Source organism: Eubalaena glacialis, chromosome 4 (assembly GCF_028564815.1).
Source record: "Eubalaena glacialis isolate mEubGla1 chromosome 4, mEubGla1.1.hap2.+ XY, whole genome shotgun sequence".
Lineage (NCBI taxonomy): Eukaryota > Metazoa > Chordata > Mammalia > Artiodactyla > Balaenidae > Eubalaena > Eubalaena glacialis.
This window is the reverse complement of record NC_083719.1, coordinates 103,655,547-103,671,006: the sequence shown is the minus strand read 5'-3', so window position 1 is coordinate 103,671,006 and position 15,460 is coordinate 103,655,547. Positions and strand designations below refer to the sequence as shown.

At 41.0% G+C, this 15,460-nt stretch overlaps 1 long non-coding RNA gene across 2 annotated transcripts in view; it reads left to right on the top strand.

Annotated features, from left to right (window-relative positions):
* LOC133089898 (uncharacterized) overlaps window positions 1-15,460 on the top strand; it is a 704,715-nt gene that overhangs the window by 49,493 nt on the left and 639,762 nt on the right. For both annotated transcript variants that reach the window (XR_009700764.1, XR_009700763.1), the window contains exon 3: window positions 1,012-1,094. This is a non-coding gene — a long non-coding RNA (uncharacterized LOC133089898). The remainder of the gene's footprint in view (window positions 1-1,011; window positions 1,095-15,460) is intronic.

The window sequence follows — 15,460 nt, the reverse complement described above, 5'->3', positions numbered from 1 at the left end:
CTCTCCCTTTTACTGGTCTACTTTCTGCTTGATGTCAGGGTGATGTGAATTCCATTTTCAGAGGATGGAGGCAAAGAAAAGTGTAAGAATTTGAAAGAAAATTTATTGTTTATAATTAAAACTAGGAGATGACAGTTCAAAGGTGAGAACCCAGCCTGCAATTAAGGCTGGTGAGAAGACTTAAACAAGCTATTATATGACAATTAGCACAAATGGGAACAGGAGGTAATCTGTTGATTGCATCTCTGAGCATCTCTCATGTGGTCCATCATTCCAGTCAAGCATCTTTGTCAGTCCCCAAACCACCTCCATTTTACAATAAATTGGCCAACCTGTTTTTGGTTCTTCTGTGTTTCAGATGAGAGTGAAATGGACTTCCCAAATAAAACAAATCCTTGGGCTTAGAAAATTCATCCCATTTCTTTGTTGTCTAATTTCCCTTTTTTGTTTCCCCCCCCAAAGGCCTCTTTTGGCGGGGGTGGGGTGGGAGGGGGAGGGCAGATTTTCACAACTGGGACTTGGGAGGTTAAAGCTATGGCACATACTAAAGAAACCAAGACAATTCTCAAAGTCTTTCAGCAGCATTATAATTAGAGAAGCAATTACAGTGAAGTTAGTGGTAATTTAAATTGATCAGCTGGATATCAGATGATGAGTTGTTTGGAACTGGCACATCTAATGAATATCTACTTGGTGAGCAGACTTGCCTTTCAGTAAACAAAGATAAAACCTGGCCCCTGGCTGGCCAAATTCATGAGCCTGTGAACCTGTGGGAATACTATTTATGCAGGCGACACAAAGCTTAGCCCTGTGGGTTTTTCAGGGAGAATAACATTGGAAGTGCATCCTGTTGAGTCTATGCCCCCCAAATTAAATTTCTGCTGCATTGATTAAGTATGTAAGTACTACTCTTTTCACAGAAAATCTTGGGAGAATCTATTAGAACCTTACATTGTATTCTTAAAGTATCCACGTTTTTATCTCACTTGAGTATTTGTCCTTTTTCATTAGATACAATGTAGCCCAGTGGTTTGCTGATTTTCCAAGGACTTAACACAAGCCTATGCAGAATCATCTTGGCCCTGAGGATGGAGGTAACAAGGGAGGTGGGGATGGACAGAGGGAGGGGGTGACAGAGAAAGAGAGAGAGAGAGAGAAATGTGAATGACTGACTATGTTTTGTTGAGAAATTATGAATTGTTATGATTTGAATCTTGAGGTTTGAGTTGTTGTTTGTTGCTACTGGGACCCCAAGAGCCATGTTGAAACTTGAATTTTGTGGTTAAACCTTGGCATTTTATAGAATTCAGAAGAATTTCTTGGACCCTATTGTCCATGCATCATGACATCACTGACATTTTAAGGTATTAGCGCTACTATTTAAGACATTGAGATTTTGTCTTATTATGTGTCCTTTGATATCAGAAATCTGCATCCTGGGTGATTTAATATTGCCCCGTTTTGGCTTTAAGGCTTAGGAAGCAATAGATCTAGTGAATGTAATTTCTCAAGCCTTGAATAAAAACATTGGGGAAAAAAAAAAAAGACCTAGCAGGAATTCTGGCTTCCTTTCCTTCTCTCCTTTTTAATTCCAGTTATAGGGCTTATTATCGTAAGTAAAAATCCTCTGAAGTTTACATCTTCTATTACATACTCCCAGTACTTCAAAATCCATGTATGTATTCTCACCAGAAGTGCTAAACTTTTGAGAGAAGCAGGTCTGACGATTGAGTGTCTGGCTGGAAATCATTTACTATCAATGGTCACTCAGCTCAAGATAGTATCACTGAAATGACTTAGGAAGAAAAATCAATAATACTCACATATTGTGCAGTCCTCTTAGAGGATCATCTGTTTTACCTCACAAAAGTATTCCTTGTTCCAAATCATTCTTTTGAAATAAAAGAAGAAAAAAAGGCAACGTAAATCATAGCTCATTTTCTCTTATGCCCTTACTTTAAGTTTTTTTTTGTTGGGGGGGAACCAAGTCTCATGGAGAATAGACAGGAGCAGATACACGTAAGATGGAAGGGAAATGTGAGTGTACTTGTGTTTTAATTTCAATTTCTCATGTTCTCAACTGAGAAAAAAATTCACCTGGTGCATATTTAATAATATCTCAGTTTCAAAATTGTTGGACAAAGGGGAAATGGTTTTATCCCCATAGAATGGCTTTCATGAGTGGAGGAGTGACTACACACACAGACATATATAGTCACGTGTAGGGCTTAGTGGGTCATTATCACTCTCACTTTCAGATAGACATTCACACTTTCATTGTTCCCTAAATTTAATTCTCACATATTTGTCCCCTAGCCTGGATCTGGAACAAATTCTGGAACAGGGTTCTGATGAAATGAGGTGGGACTGGGCCTGTCTCATCTGGGAGAGGAATGAAGTAGTTATTGGAGTGTGAAATTGGACGCCTCTGGAGTACACATATACCAAAAACTGGATGAATGAGTCCGCTGGACCAGATTTCCCTCAATTGCACAAAAGGAAAAGCCTGGGAAGAATGGCCTAATCTTGCAATTGACTTGGAACTCTCCTTGGTGCTGAGATAGCACCTGAGGCAGTGCTCTCCACATGGTGCTGATCTAAGTGTGTTTGGTGGGTTGTGCTAGGGCAGTAATTCCTGTAGTCGGTTGTGTACCATGGGGTTGCAGGAGCGAGGTGTTTTACAAGGAAAAAGGACACAACATTAAATAAGTTTGAACTCATGGTGAGAACGTTATTCCTTCTGAAAGTCCTGTTCTCCACCCCTCCCTATCAGTGTTCATGTGCCTGTTAGAACTCAGATGATCCCATCTCCTTCCACCCTCTCCTCCTTGTGTGCTTTATTTGTCTTAATGAGATGAAAGATCTAGGTGTGTTTATTACTTTATCTGAATTTTACTTGCATCTCTGATGGCTAGCTTTGGAGGATTTCAGCTCCGATTTTCATTTGAGAAACCTAATGCATCCCCTCATAGAAGGCACTAAAGGATGATTCCATTCTACTCTCTTCCTTTATTTTTGACACCTTCATTGGGCATGTGCTTCAGTTGAACTATTCATCTCAGTAATACCAAACTCAGTTCAGAGAAAGCCAGGGCTAACTTGGACTTTCTTACATGTGCTTTCAACTATTGCTTATTATCTACGCTTTGTGGTTCTCTTTCCAACTGATAACAGAAATGTCAACATGTTGGTGAAAATGGTGCTGTTCTAATAGCTTCCTCTGTCCTAAAATAGAATGATTAAAGCACTACAGCCTCTTCTTTTGCAGTGCATGTTTATTTAATGTAAATTGGCTGAAACACAGTTGGTAAATAGGGAATGGTGTCAGTATAATGCACAAGTCATGTTGATTTGCATAGGATTTTCCCAGGCACATTAATGTTTCGAAGTCATTGGGAGCAAGTTCCCTCACAATTAAAGTGAAAGCATTGGCTGTATATGAAGACTTCAAGAAAAAAAGCTGAATATCCTGTAGAACTGACCTCCTTTAGTGCTGGTTATGGCTGTTTAGTGGCTTCAAGAATGGCTATATTTTTCAACGTGTTAAGCTAGCTGAAGGAAGCCAAAAGTATAGATAAAGAAGCCAAAAAGATATTTCCTCCTGTATTAAAACAAAAGTTGTGATTTTCAATTTTGACGAAACTGGTCTTTATTAGCAGCACATGCCTTCAAGGACTTATATCTGAAAGGGTGAAGCTGGGGCCTCAGGTTGAAGACTACAAATGACCAACTGATTGTGGTGTCACAATGCCATTGGAAAGTTAACTGTGTCAGTTAACTTTAAGTTAAACTGTGTCAGTTTATTTATGAGAGTTGTTATGCTTTTTGTTAGGGCTTTAATAACAAAGTTCCATAACTTTTGTCTCAATTTCCCTGACATTATTTTCCCCCAAAGTCCTGTTGCTTTTCACATGCAATTTTACAGAATGAAAGGTTTTGGGGTATGCATACATGAAGTTACCACAGAAATGCCTGTAAAACATCTTAAATAGTTCAAATTCATATCCTTGGGCCTGTATGTAACCAAATGTTTCACCAGCACAGAAAAGGCAACTCACGACAGCACTGCATAGGAGATGCTGTAGTGAGAGGTGCTTGGCAAAGGAAGGGTCTCTAGTATTCCGCCCCTGGTGTCACAAATGCACTGGGCACCTACGTTAGTGATTTTGGTGGCCTCTGTATTCTTTTCCATATCCTGTGGGAGAGAGATGCTGCTGACTGTGTTTTAGATGATTTAGGAACCTTTCAATCCAGGAGAGTTAGCCTTTGTTCCTCAACATGCTCTCTGTTGCATCTGAGATACAAGTAATCTCTCTCTTGAGTGTTGTGTCTGCTGCGGTCATTGCTGCTATGTTTCTATCTGGATACCTCAGAAGAAGAGATGTGGGAATTTTGGCAGTTTGGAAAGTGGTGTTCATGTCCCTCAATTCATTTATTTGTAAAAAATTTTATTGAAGTATAGTTGATTTACAACGTTGTGTTAATTTCTGCTGTATAGCAAAGTGATTCAGTTATACATATATATTCTTTTTCATAATCTTTTCCATTATGGTTTATCACAGGATATTGAATATAGTTCCCTGTGCTGTACAGTAGGACCTTGTTGTTTATCCATCCTATATACAATGGTTTGCATCTGCTAATCCCAAACTCCCAATTCCCCCTCCCCCTTGGCAACCACCCGTCTGTTCTCTATGTCTGTGAGTCTGTTTCTGTTTCGTAGATGAGTTCATTTGTGTCCCCTCAATTTATTTATTTATTTTTTATTTAAAAAACTCCATATTCAATTATTCACACCAAAGGATAGCCATTAAAATTATGAACATCTCTACATATATTTCATATTCTGTATCTTGACGCTTACAATATGAGGAGAATGAGATCGTTGTTCCAACTTAGCCACTAATGAGTTGTGCAACATCAGCCAGATGGCTTTCCCCCTGGGCTTTGGTTCTCAGAAACTAAAAATGAGGATAGCTTTTCAATCTCCATGTCCTTTCTTGGCCTGGCATGTAAAGCACCTGCCCCTTTTCGTGAGGTCTCGGAATAACTGCCACACCCACCGTCTCTCTTCTGTGTTTGGCATCACTGGATCTGGCCAGTGATTGGTACCCTACTCAATGACAACCAACTCATAGGCTGTCCCGTGGCCCCAGAGGGATGTGGCCTGAGAGCTCAGCCCAGCCCCTCCACATGAGGTGACCAGTCAGTCCTGTCACTTAAGTAGCTTGAACTCCAAACACTCAAAATTAGTTGGTAACATCAGGAGTAGGTGAACCAGAGGCCCAGCTATAGGGAGAACAGCTGCATCATCCCCCCACCCAACATGCAGCACTGGAGTGGGGAACAGCAGAAGTCAGCTGCTGAGTGGGCAAGATGCTCGATGCGTTGTCTTCAGTGGTACTCTGGCCTCTGTGAGACTTGACTGGGCTGAATTAGGATGATTTCCTGACTGCCTCACTTTCTAGTGAATCCTTATTTAATGGTGTGTTTTACCACTTCCTGGCTCAGGGCTGAGGGTGGGGAGTTGGGCAAGCTTGAGCCCAGTTGCATCCACTTAACTGGTGCAGGGACTTTTTCTCCATACCACCCGCTCTTCACGGGGAATCCAGGTTCCCGTCCTTCTTTGAGGGTTCATGGGTGTTCAGCATCATTGAAACTTGGATTAGGTTATTGGGACTGAAAAATCTGGGGCTCTGGTTCTCCCAGAGGGTCACCGAGGATGTGCTGTCTGGTGTCCTGGCAAGACCTTTGCTGGAGCAGTGGGAAGGAGAAGCAGGACAGCTCTTTGGAGCGGGGAGGTGCATCGCTCAAGGTGGGGACCGGACAGTCTGCAGAGGCTGACAGGTTCCCAGAGGCCGCAGTAACTCTCATGCAATCCCTGCTGGTAACAGAGGGCATATTCGAGGAGAAGAGGCCAGGCAGCCCAGGGACAATGATGTCACTCCTGCCTGATGGTCACTCCAAGCCCCTCCTCACTGCAGGCCTGCTCATGTCCCCTCCTTTTGGTTCTCTCCTCATCACCCCTCTCTCCCCAAGTCTTGGGAAGCCCAAGAATATCTTGGTGCCTACATGGGGGAAGGGTGGTAGCTCTCATTCCTCTTGCTTTTTATGTGTTTTGAGTCCTGTCTAGTCTTCTAGCTTTAGGATCCTAGAATTTTGAGATCCAACCCAGTCATAGGCCTCCTTTTTCTTTGCACTTTGCTGCAGCGATACTCTCAGGAGGCAGTGAATGCCATGGGCCTAGCTGCTTGAATGGAGGATGAGGCAGGGGAGTGAGGTTGAGAGCCTGGGCCATAAAGAAGAAAGGATAAAAAGAACTTTGGTTAATTAACATGTGCAACGGATCCCATGACCTTTTCGAAGTAACCTGAGCACATGTCTCTTTTGTGCATCCTGAAAGAGCCTAATATACTTTCTTTGAGTTTCTGTGGAGCAAAAAAAGTTTCAACCTCAGTGAGTGGGCCCTCTATTTCAGGTAATGTGATAAGTTATAGTATATCTAAGTTGCTTGGGAGGCCTTTGAAATTTGTTAAGATGTAACCTGTATTACTGAAATGGAGGAAGATAAATGGAGACCATTAAAGCCCTAAGATACTGATCAAATAATACCTTGGCTATTGAACTTCTATTTAGGAGGGATCCAAGTCTAACAATTTATTCAAGAGCCAAACCAAAGACAAACACTTGGAAATGAACAAAATCAACAGGATAGAATCTCGGATTTGAAACATGAAAGCAACTGCATGTTGTGTTAAATCACCCACCAGGCTTTCTCTTGAATACATTCAATCACAGGTGAAGTTCCTCATGAAGATGAACAATTGCAATCAAATGGAATGATCTAGAGAGGACCTCAGGGCCAGGGGCCATATTTGCCAAAGAGGCTTTGAAAAATAACAAAAATAGGTAATGATAAAATCTTCCAGTTTTTGAGAAGGGCAATTTTGATCATCTAGTATATGTATTGCTGCTTTTGTAAATAGTCGCCAGCAAATACACATCTTTTCTGTCCTGCAATTTGAGTCAATTAAATGTTTTGTACAAGGAATAGTAATAAGCATTGTGTCAGAACAAAATGCACCATCAGTACTGACTCTCTCCCTGGGAAGAGCTCAGTCTGTAATAGCTCAGGACACCACATAGCCCAGGAAGGTAGGATTATTTAAGGAGGTTCTTATGCTGAGGACAAAGGACAAAGAAGAAAGGTCACTTACATTCTACAGTTACTCACCAGGTAAAGATGTAAAGAAATAGGAGGTGTTACTAGAATGAAATGTATCTAAAATAAGACAAATGTCTTATTTGTGGTTCAATCAACCATCACAATGAAACCTTGAACCAACATTCTTGGATAACTATGAAGATACATTAACTCTCTATTGATCAGCATTTTGTCTTAAATATTTTCTTTTAATAAATGAGTATCCATAATCATATTTCACCCTGAGCTTACACATCCAACTGGCAGGCACTATAGTTATAGATACATATCATTGCGTCTATCAGATTGTAACCGATGAAGTATAAGGGCCACAACTGGTTCATCTTTGAGTTGCCCACAGTGCCTCATCCATAAGGGATCAGTAAATATTTATTGAACTTAACATACTTTATTAACCCTCATGCAATCCCTGCCTTGTCTCCTAAAACTCTGTAACATGTATAACGTATTTAGTCTTTATTTATTGAACAGCTACAACATGCTGTGGCAAGGACTGTTTAATACATGCGTTGATCAAGCTAGCATGAGGCGTCTTCTTTTGGGGTTTAAGTTCATGTCGAGGGAGGCAGACAGGCAGCACCTCCATGATCCAGGTGATCTGGCCCCTGCAGCAGGCTTTGTGTTATATGGAACCCTGCTCTAGTCATGAACAAGGAGTCCTGGGGCCAATGGAATAACTTCCACCTAAAGCACACTGCCTCCACCCCCTTCTCCAAGTGTCCAAGATGGGAATTCCTGCCTAAACAGTTCCAGCAGCTTCCTAGGCATGGATTGGCCTCTTTCCAGATCCACCTCTCTGGAGCAGATAACATTGACCCTGTAGGCTCTGCCAGGCCCATGGATTGGCTGGGGGCAAGAGGTTCAGAAAGGGCTCGTGAGTAGAGCTTGGGTGTACGAGCTACAGTGTCTAAATGCAAGTATGGCTCCTCTCAGTCATGATAGAACTGGGAATGGGAGGAAAGGAGAAAGGAAACCATAGTCTAGGGGTTTCCATTTGTAATCTTGTCCCAACCCCACATCTATCAGGAGTGAGTCTGCACGTAGGTAAATAAATAAGCAGGTTGAAGGAAGGAAACATTGGGTGTTAACGACACTCCCAAAACTAGGTTGCTTAGCGAAAGCTTCCCAGAGACACTGACTTGTAAAGTACGTACTGAAGAATAAGTAGGAGGAAGAGTATTCTAGGGATAGGGAACAGTGAGATAAAGGGAAAGAGTATGGCCCATTGAGAGACCTGCATATTCAATAAGGCTGAATCACATATATATGTGTCTCTGTGTGTGTGCGGGGGGTGGGACGGGAGTGGGGGAAGCTGAGTTGGGCAAGGATGAAGTCCAAAAGATAAGGAGATGAGGTTGGAAAGGCTGGTAAGAGCTAGACCATGAAGACCTTGCTGGACTGACTTAGGAGTTTATCCTAAGGGCAATCAATGAGAAGGCATTGATGGGTTTTAATCTGGGGGAGTTTGACATTTCAAAATGTATCTCTCTAAGCTTGCAGAGAACAGACTGGAGATGATGGTGGGCTAAGCTGGGGTGGGGGGAGACATGGGTAAAGAGAGAAGTGGACAGAGTCAAGAGATATTTAGGAGGTGAATTTGATAGGATTTTGTGATAAATTGAATGGGAGATGATAATGACAGAGACAGAGGGGTTAAGGATGACTTGAGTTTTCTGGATTAGACCACAGAGATGTTGGTGGTGGCATTGAGTGAGTCGTGAGGCACAGGAAGAGGGAGAGTTGAAGAGCTATGATCAGTTACTACCTTAGTCTTTAGCTCCTTTTCTTGGATGGAGCCTCTCACCTAGATTCACAGGGCGTGGGGACAAAGGACCCTAAAGAGAAGCCATTGGATGTTCCTTTTCCAATAAATCACTGGAATATGGTGTGTCATGAGAGGTGAGGAGTTTCTTCGTTATGCTTCAGTAATTCAGTTTCCAGGAGAAAACCCCAATTAAAACAACCTTTGGGCTGTCCTGTTGTCTCCAATGTGGGATCCTAGGTCATTCCTATGAGGACAGCCCAGGGGCTGCTCTCCAGCCCTAAGTGTGACACAGCTGCCAACACCATAGCTGTACGGTTTCTTTGAGATCAAAGCCATGGAGAACCCAGTCTACTGGCTGAACTTGCTATATTGGCAAAGCTGGTTCCACTTTTTCCTCTTTCATGGGTGGAATAAATAAAGGTTGTCTTATTTTAATTTTTTCTCTGACTTTGAAAGAGCTATAAGTTCAAGGCTGGAACTCCACAAAAACATCCTCCTGAATCCCAGATAGGTTCAGCCTCTCTCCATCAGCCCCTTTATTGCCCTTTCCCAGTGCCTTTACTCTCTCAAAGGATGGAAATGTTGGTCTTACTTGTCTTCAAGTAGATCCTGGGTTATATTGATTCCTACTTGGCACTTTCCCTGCACAGCTGGTGGCAAAACATATTCGCTCAGTGACCATTGATGTGAGTTCATGCCTTGGAGAAGTGTAATGGGGGAAGGAAGGTGTAACGGGGAAGGAGAGCTGCATGGGGAAGGAAGTTACGTCATGTACAGCCCTGAAAGGAGCAGACTCAAGTTGGTGTGATGAATAAGAGGGTTTGGAAGTAGAGTAGGGGGACTGGAGAGGCTGCTCAGGGAAGAACAGAAGTGAGGAGTAGTGAGAACTTTTGTAGGTCTCAATGACACACTGATTGCCTTGGAAGAGATATGCCATAGGTAGGAGTTAGAATTTGCTAGAAACTATAGCCTGAAGGGTGTCAACTGATTCTATCTTAGAGTTCCAATCCTGGTGCAAAAACTGAGAAAGGAGAGAAGGGCAGTTTCCATAACTAAGGAATAGGTAGTCCCTACCGTGAAGGGTAGAATCAAATGGTATTGTTTTAGAATTTATGAGAACATGGTCATTACTACCCCAGACAAACATCTCTTTTCTATGTAGGACCTTGGAGAGCAGGACTATTGGGAAAATGACGGATAGAAATCTATGATATGAGCCTCTGACCCCACATAGTCACTGGAGCAACCAGTCCTGCCCCATAAGGCAGTTATTTTCCACTTTTCAGTGTCACCAGTATGCCCTCAAGTCCCTTAGAGAGTCTCTTGGGATTAATTTCTATTCTTCTCTTTAGCTGATCTTCCACATAATTTGTTTTGTATGCTTCTTAGCTGAGCATGAAATTCACATTTATTTTTAGTCTCCCAATTTGTCGATTAAATGCTTTCGGATGTCCAATTTCCACCCAATAAAAACATAGAAACCTCTGCTGAGGAGGTATCTTTGGAATTGTCCTATCAGCAGACTTAGTAACCTTTAGAACCAAGTCCCCTTCATCTTCTGAAACCTAGCCTACTGACATTTTAAATGTGTCTTGTCATAGAGCCTGTGGGGGAAAAATAAGTTCAGATCCATGCAAACATGTTCAGAATACGGAACATTTATCTCAGGAATAACGCATTTATCAAAACAGAGATGGGGGATTTTAAATGAAAGGCCTACTTATCCAGCACCATAAATTTTTATAATTCCTAGGTCAGGAATCCCCAGAAGTATTTGGGATGAGAAAGTTACTTTTCATTTTCAAGGGAGCACAGGAGTGGGGTAGAAGATAGGGGGGGGTGCAGCCAGTGATAATGAAGCTCAACTCTGGAGAGGGCTGCTCAGACCAGATTTGCTGGAGTTGCTTGCTTCCTGCTGCAAGTCCTGGTAAATCTCAAAAACCACATGGAATTGACCATTTACTAAATCTTTTACCAAAAATGCTTCTCAACTTACCCACAATTTCTGGTGTAATCCCCAGGACTGCCTGCTCTAGGCAAATACCAATGCTAACTTACCTGATTGCTCTGAAGGAATTTTGCTTGGAATGCTTCTTTAGGAAGGGATCACATTGTATCTGATGAGAAATTACCTGTGGGTTAAAATTAATTCCTCCTTAACAATCTGGAGAAGTAGTGATCCTAGGATGGCCTAATTGCCTGAGTTGTTTATTTAAGGAGGATGCAGATTCAAGAGATCCTATCGGATTGAAAGCAAGGGAAAACCACAACGTGAAAACAGGAATTGTTTTGCTTTATAATTTACAACACAATTTTACAAATACAGTGTTTAGCATAAAAAATAAGAATAGTGGTTGAATTAATTCTGCGTTGTTTGTGTCTATCAGGGTAAGATATTAGTGTGGCAGATAAAGACTTCTCCCAACCCACCTTCTATTTCCTATTTCTTTGGTTCTCAAGTCTTTGCTCATTTTCTTCTTGCATCAGAAATACCTCTTGTCTCCTCAGCCATCTGGTCAACCTCCACTCACCTGTGAAGCTCAGCTGATTCTTTACCTTCTTAGTGGAACAGTCTCTGGTCAGGTTCCTCTGTACAGAGTTGGCTGCTATCCTTTAGGCTCTCAGGATGCCTCTAGGTTGGTGTGCCTTACATCATATTGTGGAAATATCTCAAGGGTTAGACTGTGCACTCTGTTTAGGTGGGGACTGGATTTTATGATTATATTCATTTTTTGTAACTACCCTGCATGCAGCACTGAACCTGGAAAGTGGTAAGAATTTTTTGGGAAAGTAAACAAATATTTACTGCATAACTACTATGCATGAGGCCGAGAGGGAGCTGCATAAACTATTTGGCAGATTTCAGTCCATTTTGAGCTCATAATCTAGTTGGAGTGACGAAGCAGAGCATCTGAAAATGTAAGTAAACAATGCAAGGCAACAAGTGGTAAAAGGCAAGAGGGAAGACTCCAGGACCACAAATACTAATGAGACAGAGATTGGCATTCTTCCCAGGCTGGCATAACAAGCACATCTTTGAAGCAGTTTCTCCAGAGAGAAGTCATCTGTCTCTTTCTTTTGAATTATAAAATTAGTTTATATACCTTTCATGACACTCATCACATTTTACATTGTCATACAGATATTTGTGTCGTGTTATCTTTTCTTTCTTGCTAGAGTAAATTTTATTCATTTAAAAAAATATCCTGCAGTGCAGGGTTTAGCATTGTGTTACAGATAGAGTAGGCGCTCAAGTGCACTCTGTTGAATGAATAAAATACTTGCCCTGCTCGGTGAGTGCTACATAAATTCAAAGTAGGAAAGTTCATGACCTGCTCTTTTGGTCACTGAATGCTTGGAACAAGAGAAGGAATTGAGCTGTATTTTTAAGTAAAGAGTAGATTTGTATAAATAGACTCACGGAAGGAGTTCTCTAAAGAGAGAATGGTAGGAGCAAAGGTTTGGAAAGAGGGCTTCAGAGACACATGTGGGGGGAAAGTGGATAGAAAGCAGACAGAAAGAAGAGCGTGGATGATGTGGGAAAGTGGAGTCTGCTTTTTCCGTGTTTGGTGAAGCCAGCCTCTCTCTGTCTCACTTCCCAGATTAGCTCTTTTTTTTTTTTTTTAAAATCACAATTATGATGTTTATTTAGCAAAATAAATCAAAGAAAGCTTTCTATTTAAAAAAGTAAGAATCATATCCAAATTTTAGCTTCCCCATTTTCTTTGGTACTGAAATCAATGTTCAGGATATATTTATTTTGAAGTTAGTCATTGGGTCTATAACAGTTTTCCGTAGAAGGGAAATAGAAAATTAAGTTACCTGTAATTGTCTTATTTATTGAATAACCAATGGGTGTGTAAAAACAGTCAATTATGTGTATGCTGAAACCAACATCATCAAGGAAATATTCCTTCATAGATATATGTTTTCCACTGGAAATATAGTAACCCAATGTACAGATGCTGTTATTCACCTAACTCATGAATTACTCTGTAAAGAAGGTGACACCACCATACCAGGACTTATTAGCATTCACTTTCAACATGACTACACCATTAAAATTTTTTTTCTGTATTTCTTAGAATTGTGTGCTTCAGCCTTTTCATAAAATAGTATCAGGAGATCGCTAATAGCGTTAAATTAATATTAATAAAATCCAATTCTAAGTCTTTTTCTCTTAAGAAGAAATATTACTTAAAATCGGACATTTTGTTCTTTTGAGAGTAGTATTATATGGACTGCTAATTCAGCCAGGCCACTTCCAGAAACACCATGTGACAACCAAGCTACTCTTATTCTTTTGATAAATTCTTTGCCTTTACCCATACTGATTTCTCCATGTCCCTGCTTTCTTGTGTGAAAGTACCTTCCCCTTAATTTGTTAAAAGAATCTGAGAAAAAAATCCAATAACAAGCGAGGGCAATGATTTTTTTTTTGCACAGACTTGTGACCACAAAACAATCAAGCAGTTTATAGCTTCAGTGCTAACACTGTGATTGGGAACAAGAAGAGTACAACCATAATAAAATACAGCTATCTATTAGAAGGACTGCATAAAGACATCTTTGGCCATGTAGGCTCTGGGCCCTCTGGAAATAAGTCAGTTGCATTGGCAACATGACAAAGAAAATAGCAGTGTTCAGAGTCAGGAAGTCTGGTATACGAAGCAGACAGTGCTGGGGCTCTGCTGTGAGTCGTTGTCACCATCCGAGCCTGTCCAAACCGGCCTTTCATCAAATCACCATTTTTGTGTTTCTTATATGGTACATCTGCAAAATCTAAAAGGTCTTTCATTTCTTCATCTTCATCTATGGGCAGTTCTTTCTGTGCCCAAATCTGAGCTTTCTGTCGAATCTTTTTTTCATTGACTTCAATCTGTGCAAAAATATCAGGGATGGCATCCACCAGATTAGCTCTTAATTCCTGTTGGTACCACAGTGGTGGTCATGACTTCTGCCCACCATCGCTACTGTATTTTGGCAGATGGAGAAGGATGAAAAGGAAGAGGAGGAAGCAGAGGAGAGAACAGGGGTATGGGAGGGAGGGAATGAAGAGATTAATAAACATGGAAAAAGTCTGGTGTAAAGATTTAACGGGTCTTGGAGAGTTCTTGAGCTAGTCTGGCAGCAGTAATGGTTTGGTGCTTCTGAGGTTAATTGAAAGTTGATGGAGTTGCTGAGCTGGATATTTTCCGAAATTATGAGTGTTTTTTTTCTTATTTACGTAGATCAAGGACAACATCAAATTTATATTCTTTTTTCTATGGAAAGCAATTGCTACATTAGCAGAAAGATTCATTTATAAAGATCTTGCTATGGTGAGTTGTTTGTGAAATTGTTGGTTTCTGCTCTGGTGTTTTTACAAAGAATAAAAGGGATTCAGTGCTTCCCATTCTTTGATTATCTTAACACAAGTGTAGTGAGAGATGATGGAGTTCAACAGATGACTGTATTCGACACAGGCAGGTGAATTCAGTGGGCATAAATTAATAGTGGGCATTTCTCTGTAGTTAAAACAGTGGTAATTGTATCCATCACTTGAGGGCAGAAAGTGATTGTACACAGGGGTCAGGAGAGCAATCTGCTGGCCACAAACCTCATGGCATCATTGGGAGGTGCATTCATTTTAGGCCTGTTTCCCCTCCTTTGAAGCCGGAAGTTATCGGCTACTGCCAGAGGCCTGTTATGACCATGTGAGGATCAAAAGCCCGACCAGGGGTGGGAAATCCTTTGTTCCTGGCTCTGTTATAATAGCTTTTTCCTTTTCTTTGACTGAGAGAAGCAAGTCAAATAGGATTATCCTAATGGAACAGAAGTGTTTTACATAAAAAAGTTCAAAAAAGAAATCCAAACAAAATCCAATGTCTTTCATTTACTGAATACTTTTTATTGCTGAGCCAAAATGGAAAATATACTGGTGGCAAGTGGGCCATTTTCTGAGGCTCTAAAGAAACCATCCTTTCTCAAATTATGACTGATTTACAAGCAAATGTAATGGTCCTTTTAACCACAGTTAAGTAAGTAAAACAAATTCTTTTTTTTCCTAATTCAAGCCCTTAAAAGTACAAGCTTCAAAGACTGGCCTCTCTCAAATTACTTTACTACAACTCCAACTTGTTTCAATCGTTGCAAAACTGCAAACCATATGCCCTAGAATGAGAATAAGAATACACTTAAATGACACCTTCAGGGTATAATAAAGTGCGATGTGCGATAGAGGTGCAAAAAGCACAATGCAGTCATTTAAAAAAGAGAAGCCCAACAGTAAAGTAATAAAATGATGAGGTTGGAGTTATTTTCTGGGCTCCACTGTTTTAAAGAGGAACTGTCGTCTCCAGTTAAATAACATTGACTTCCTGATCTTCAGGCACTTTGTTGACGTGGAATCTGAGCATGAGATGGCCTCGCAACAATTCCCTCTTGTCTGCTTAGCTATGGAGACCACTTTGGTGGAGACAGGAAGTTTA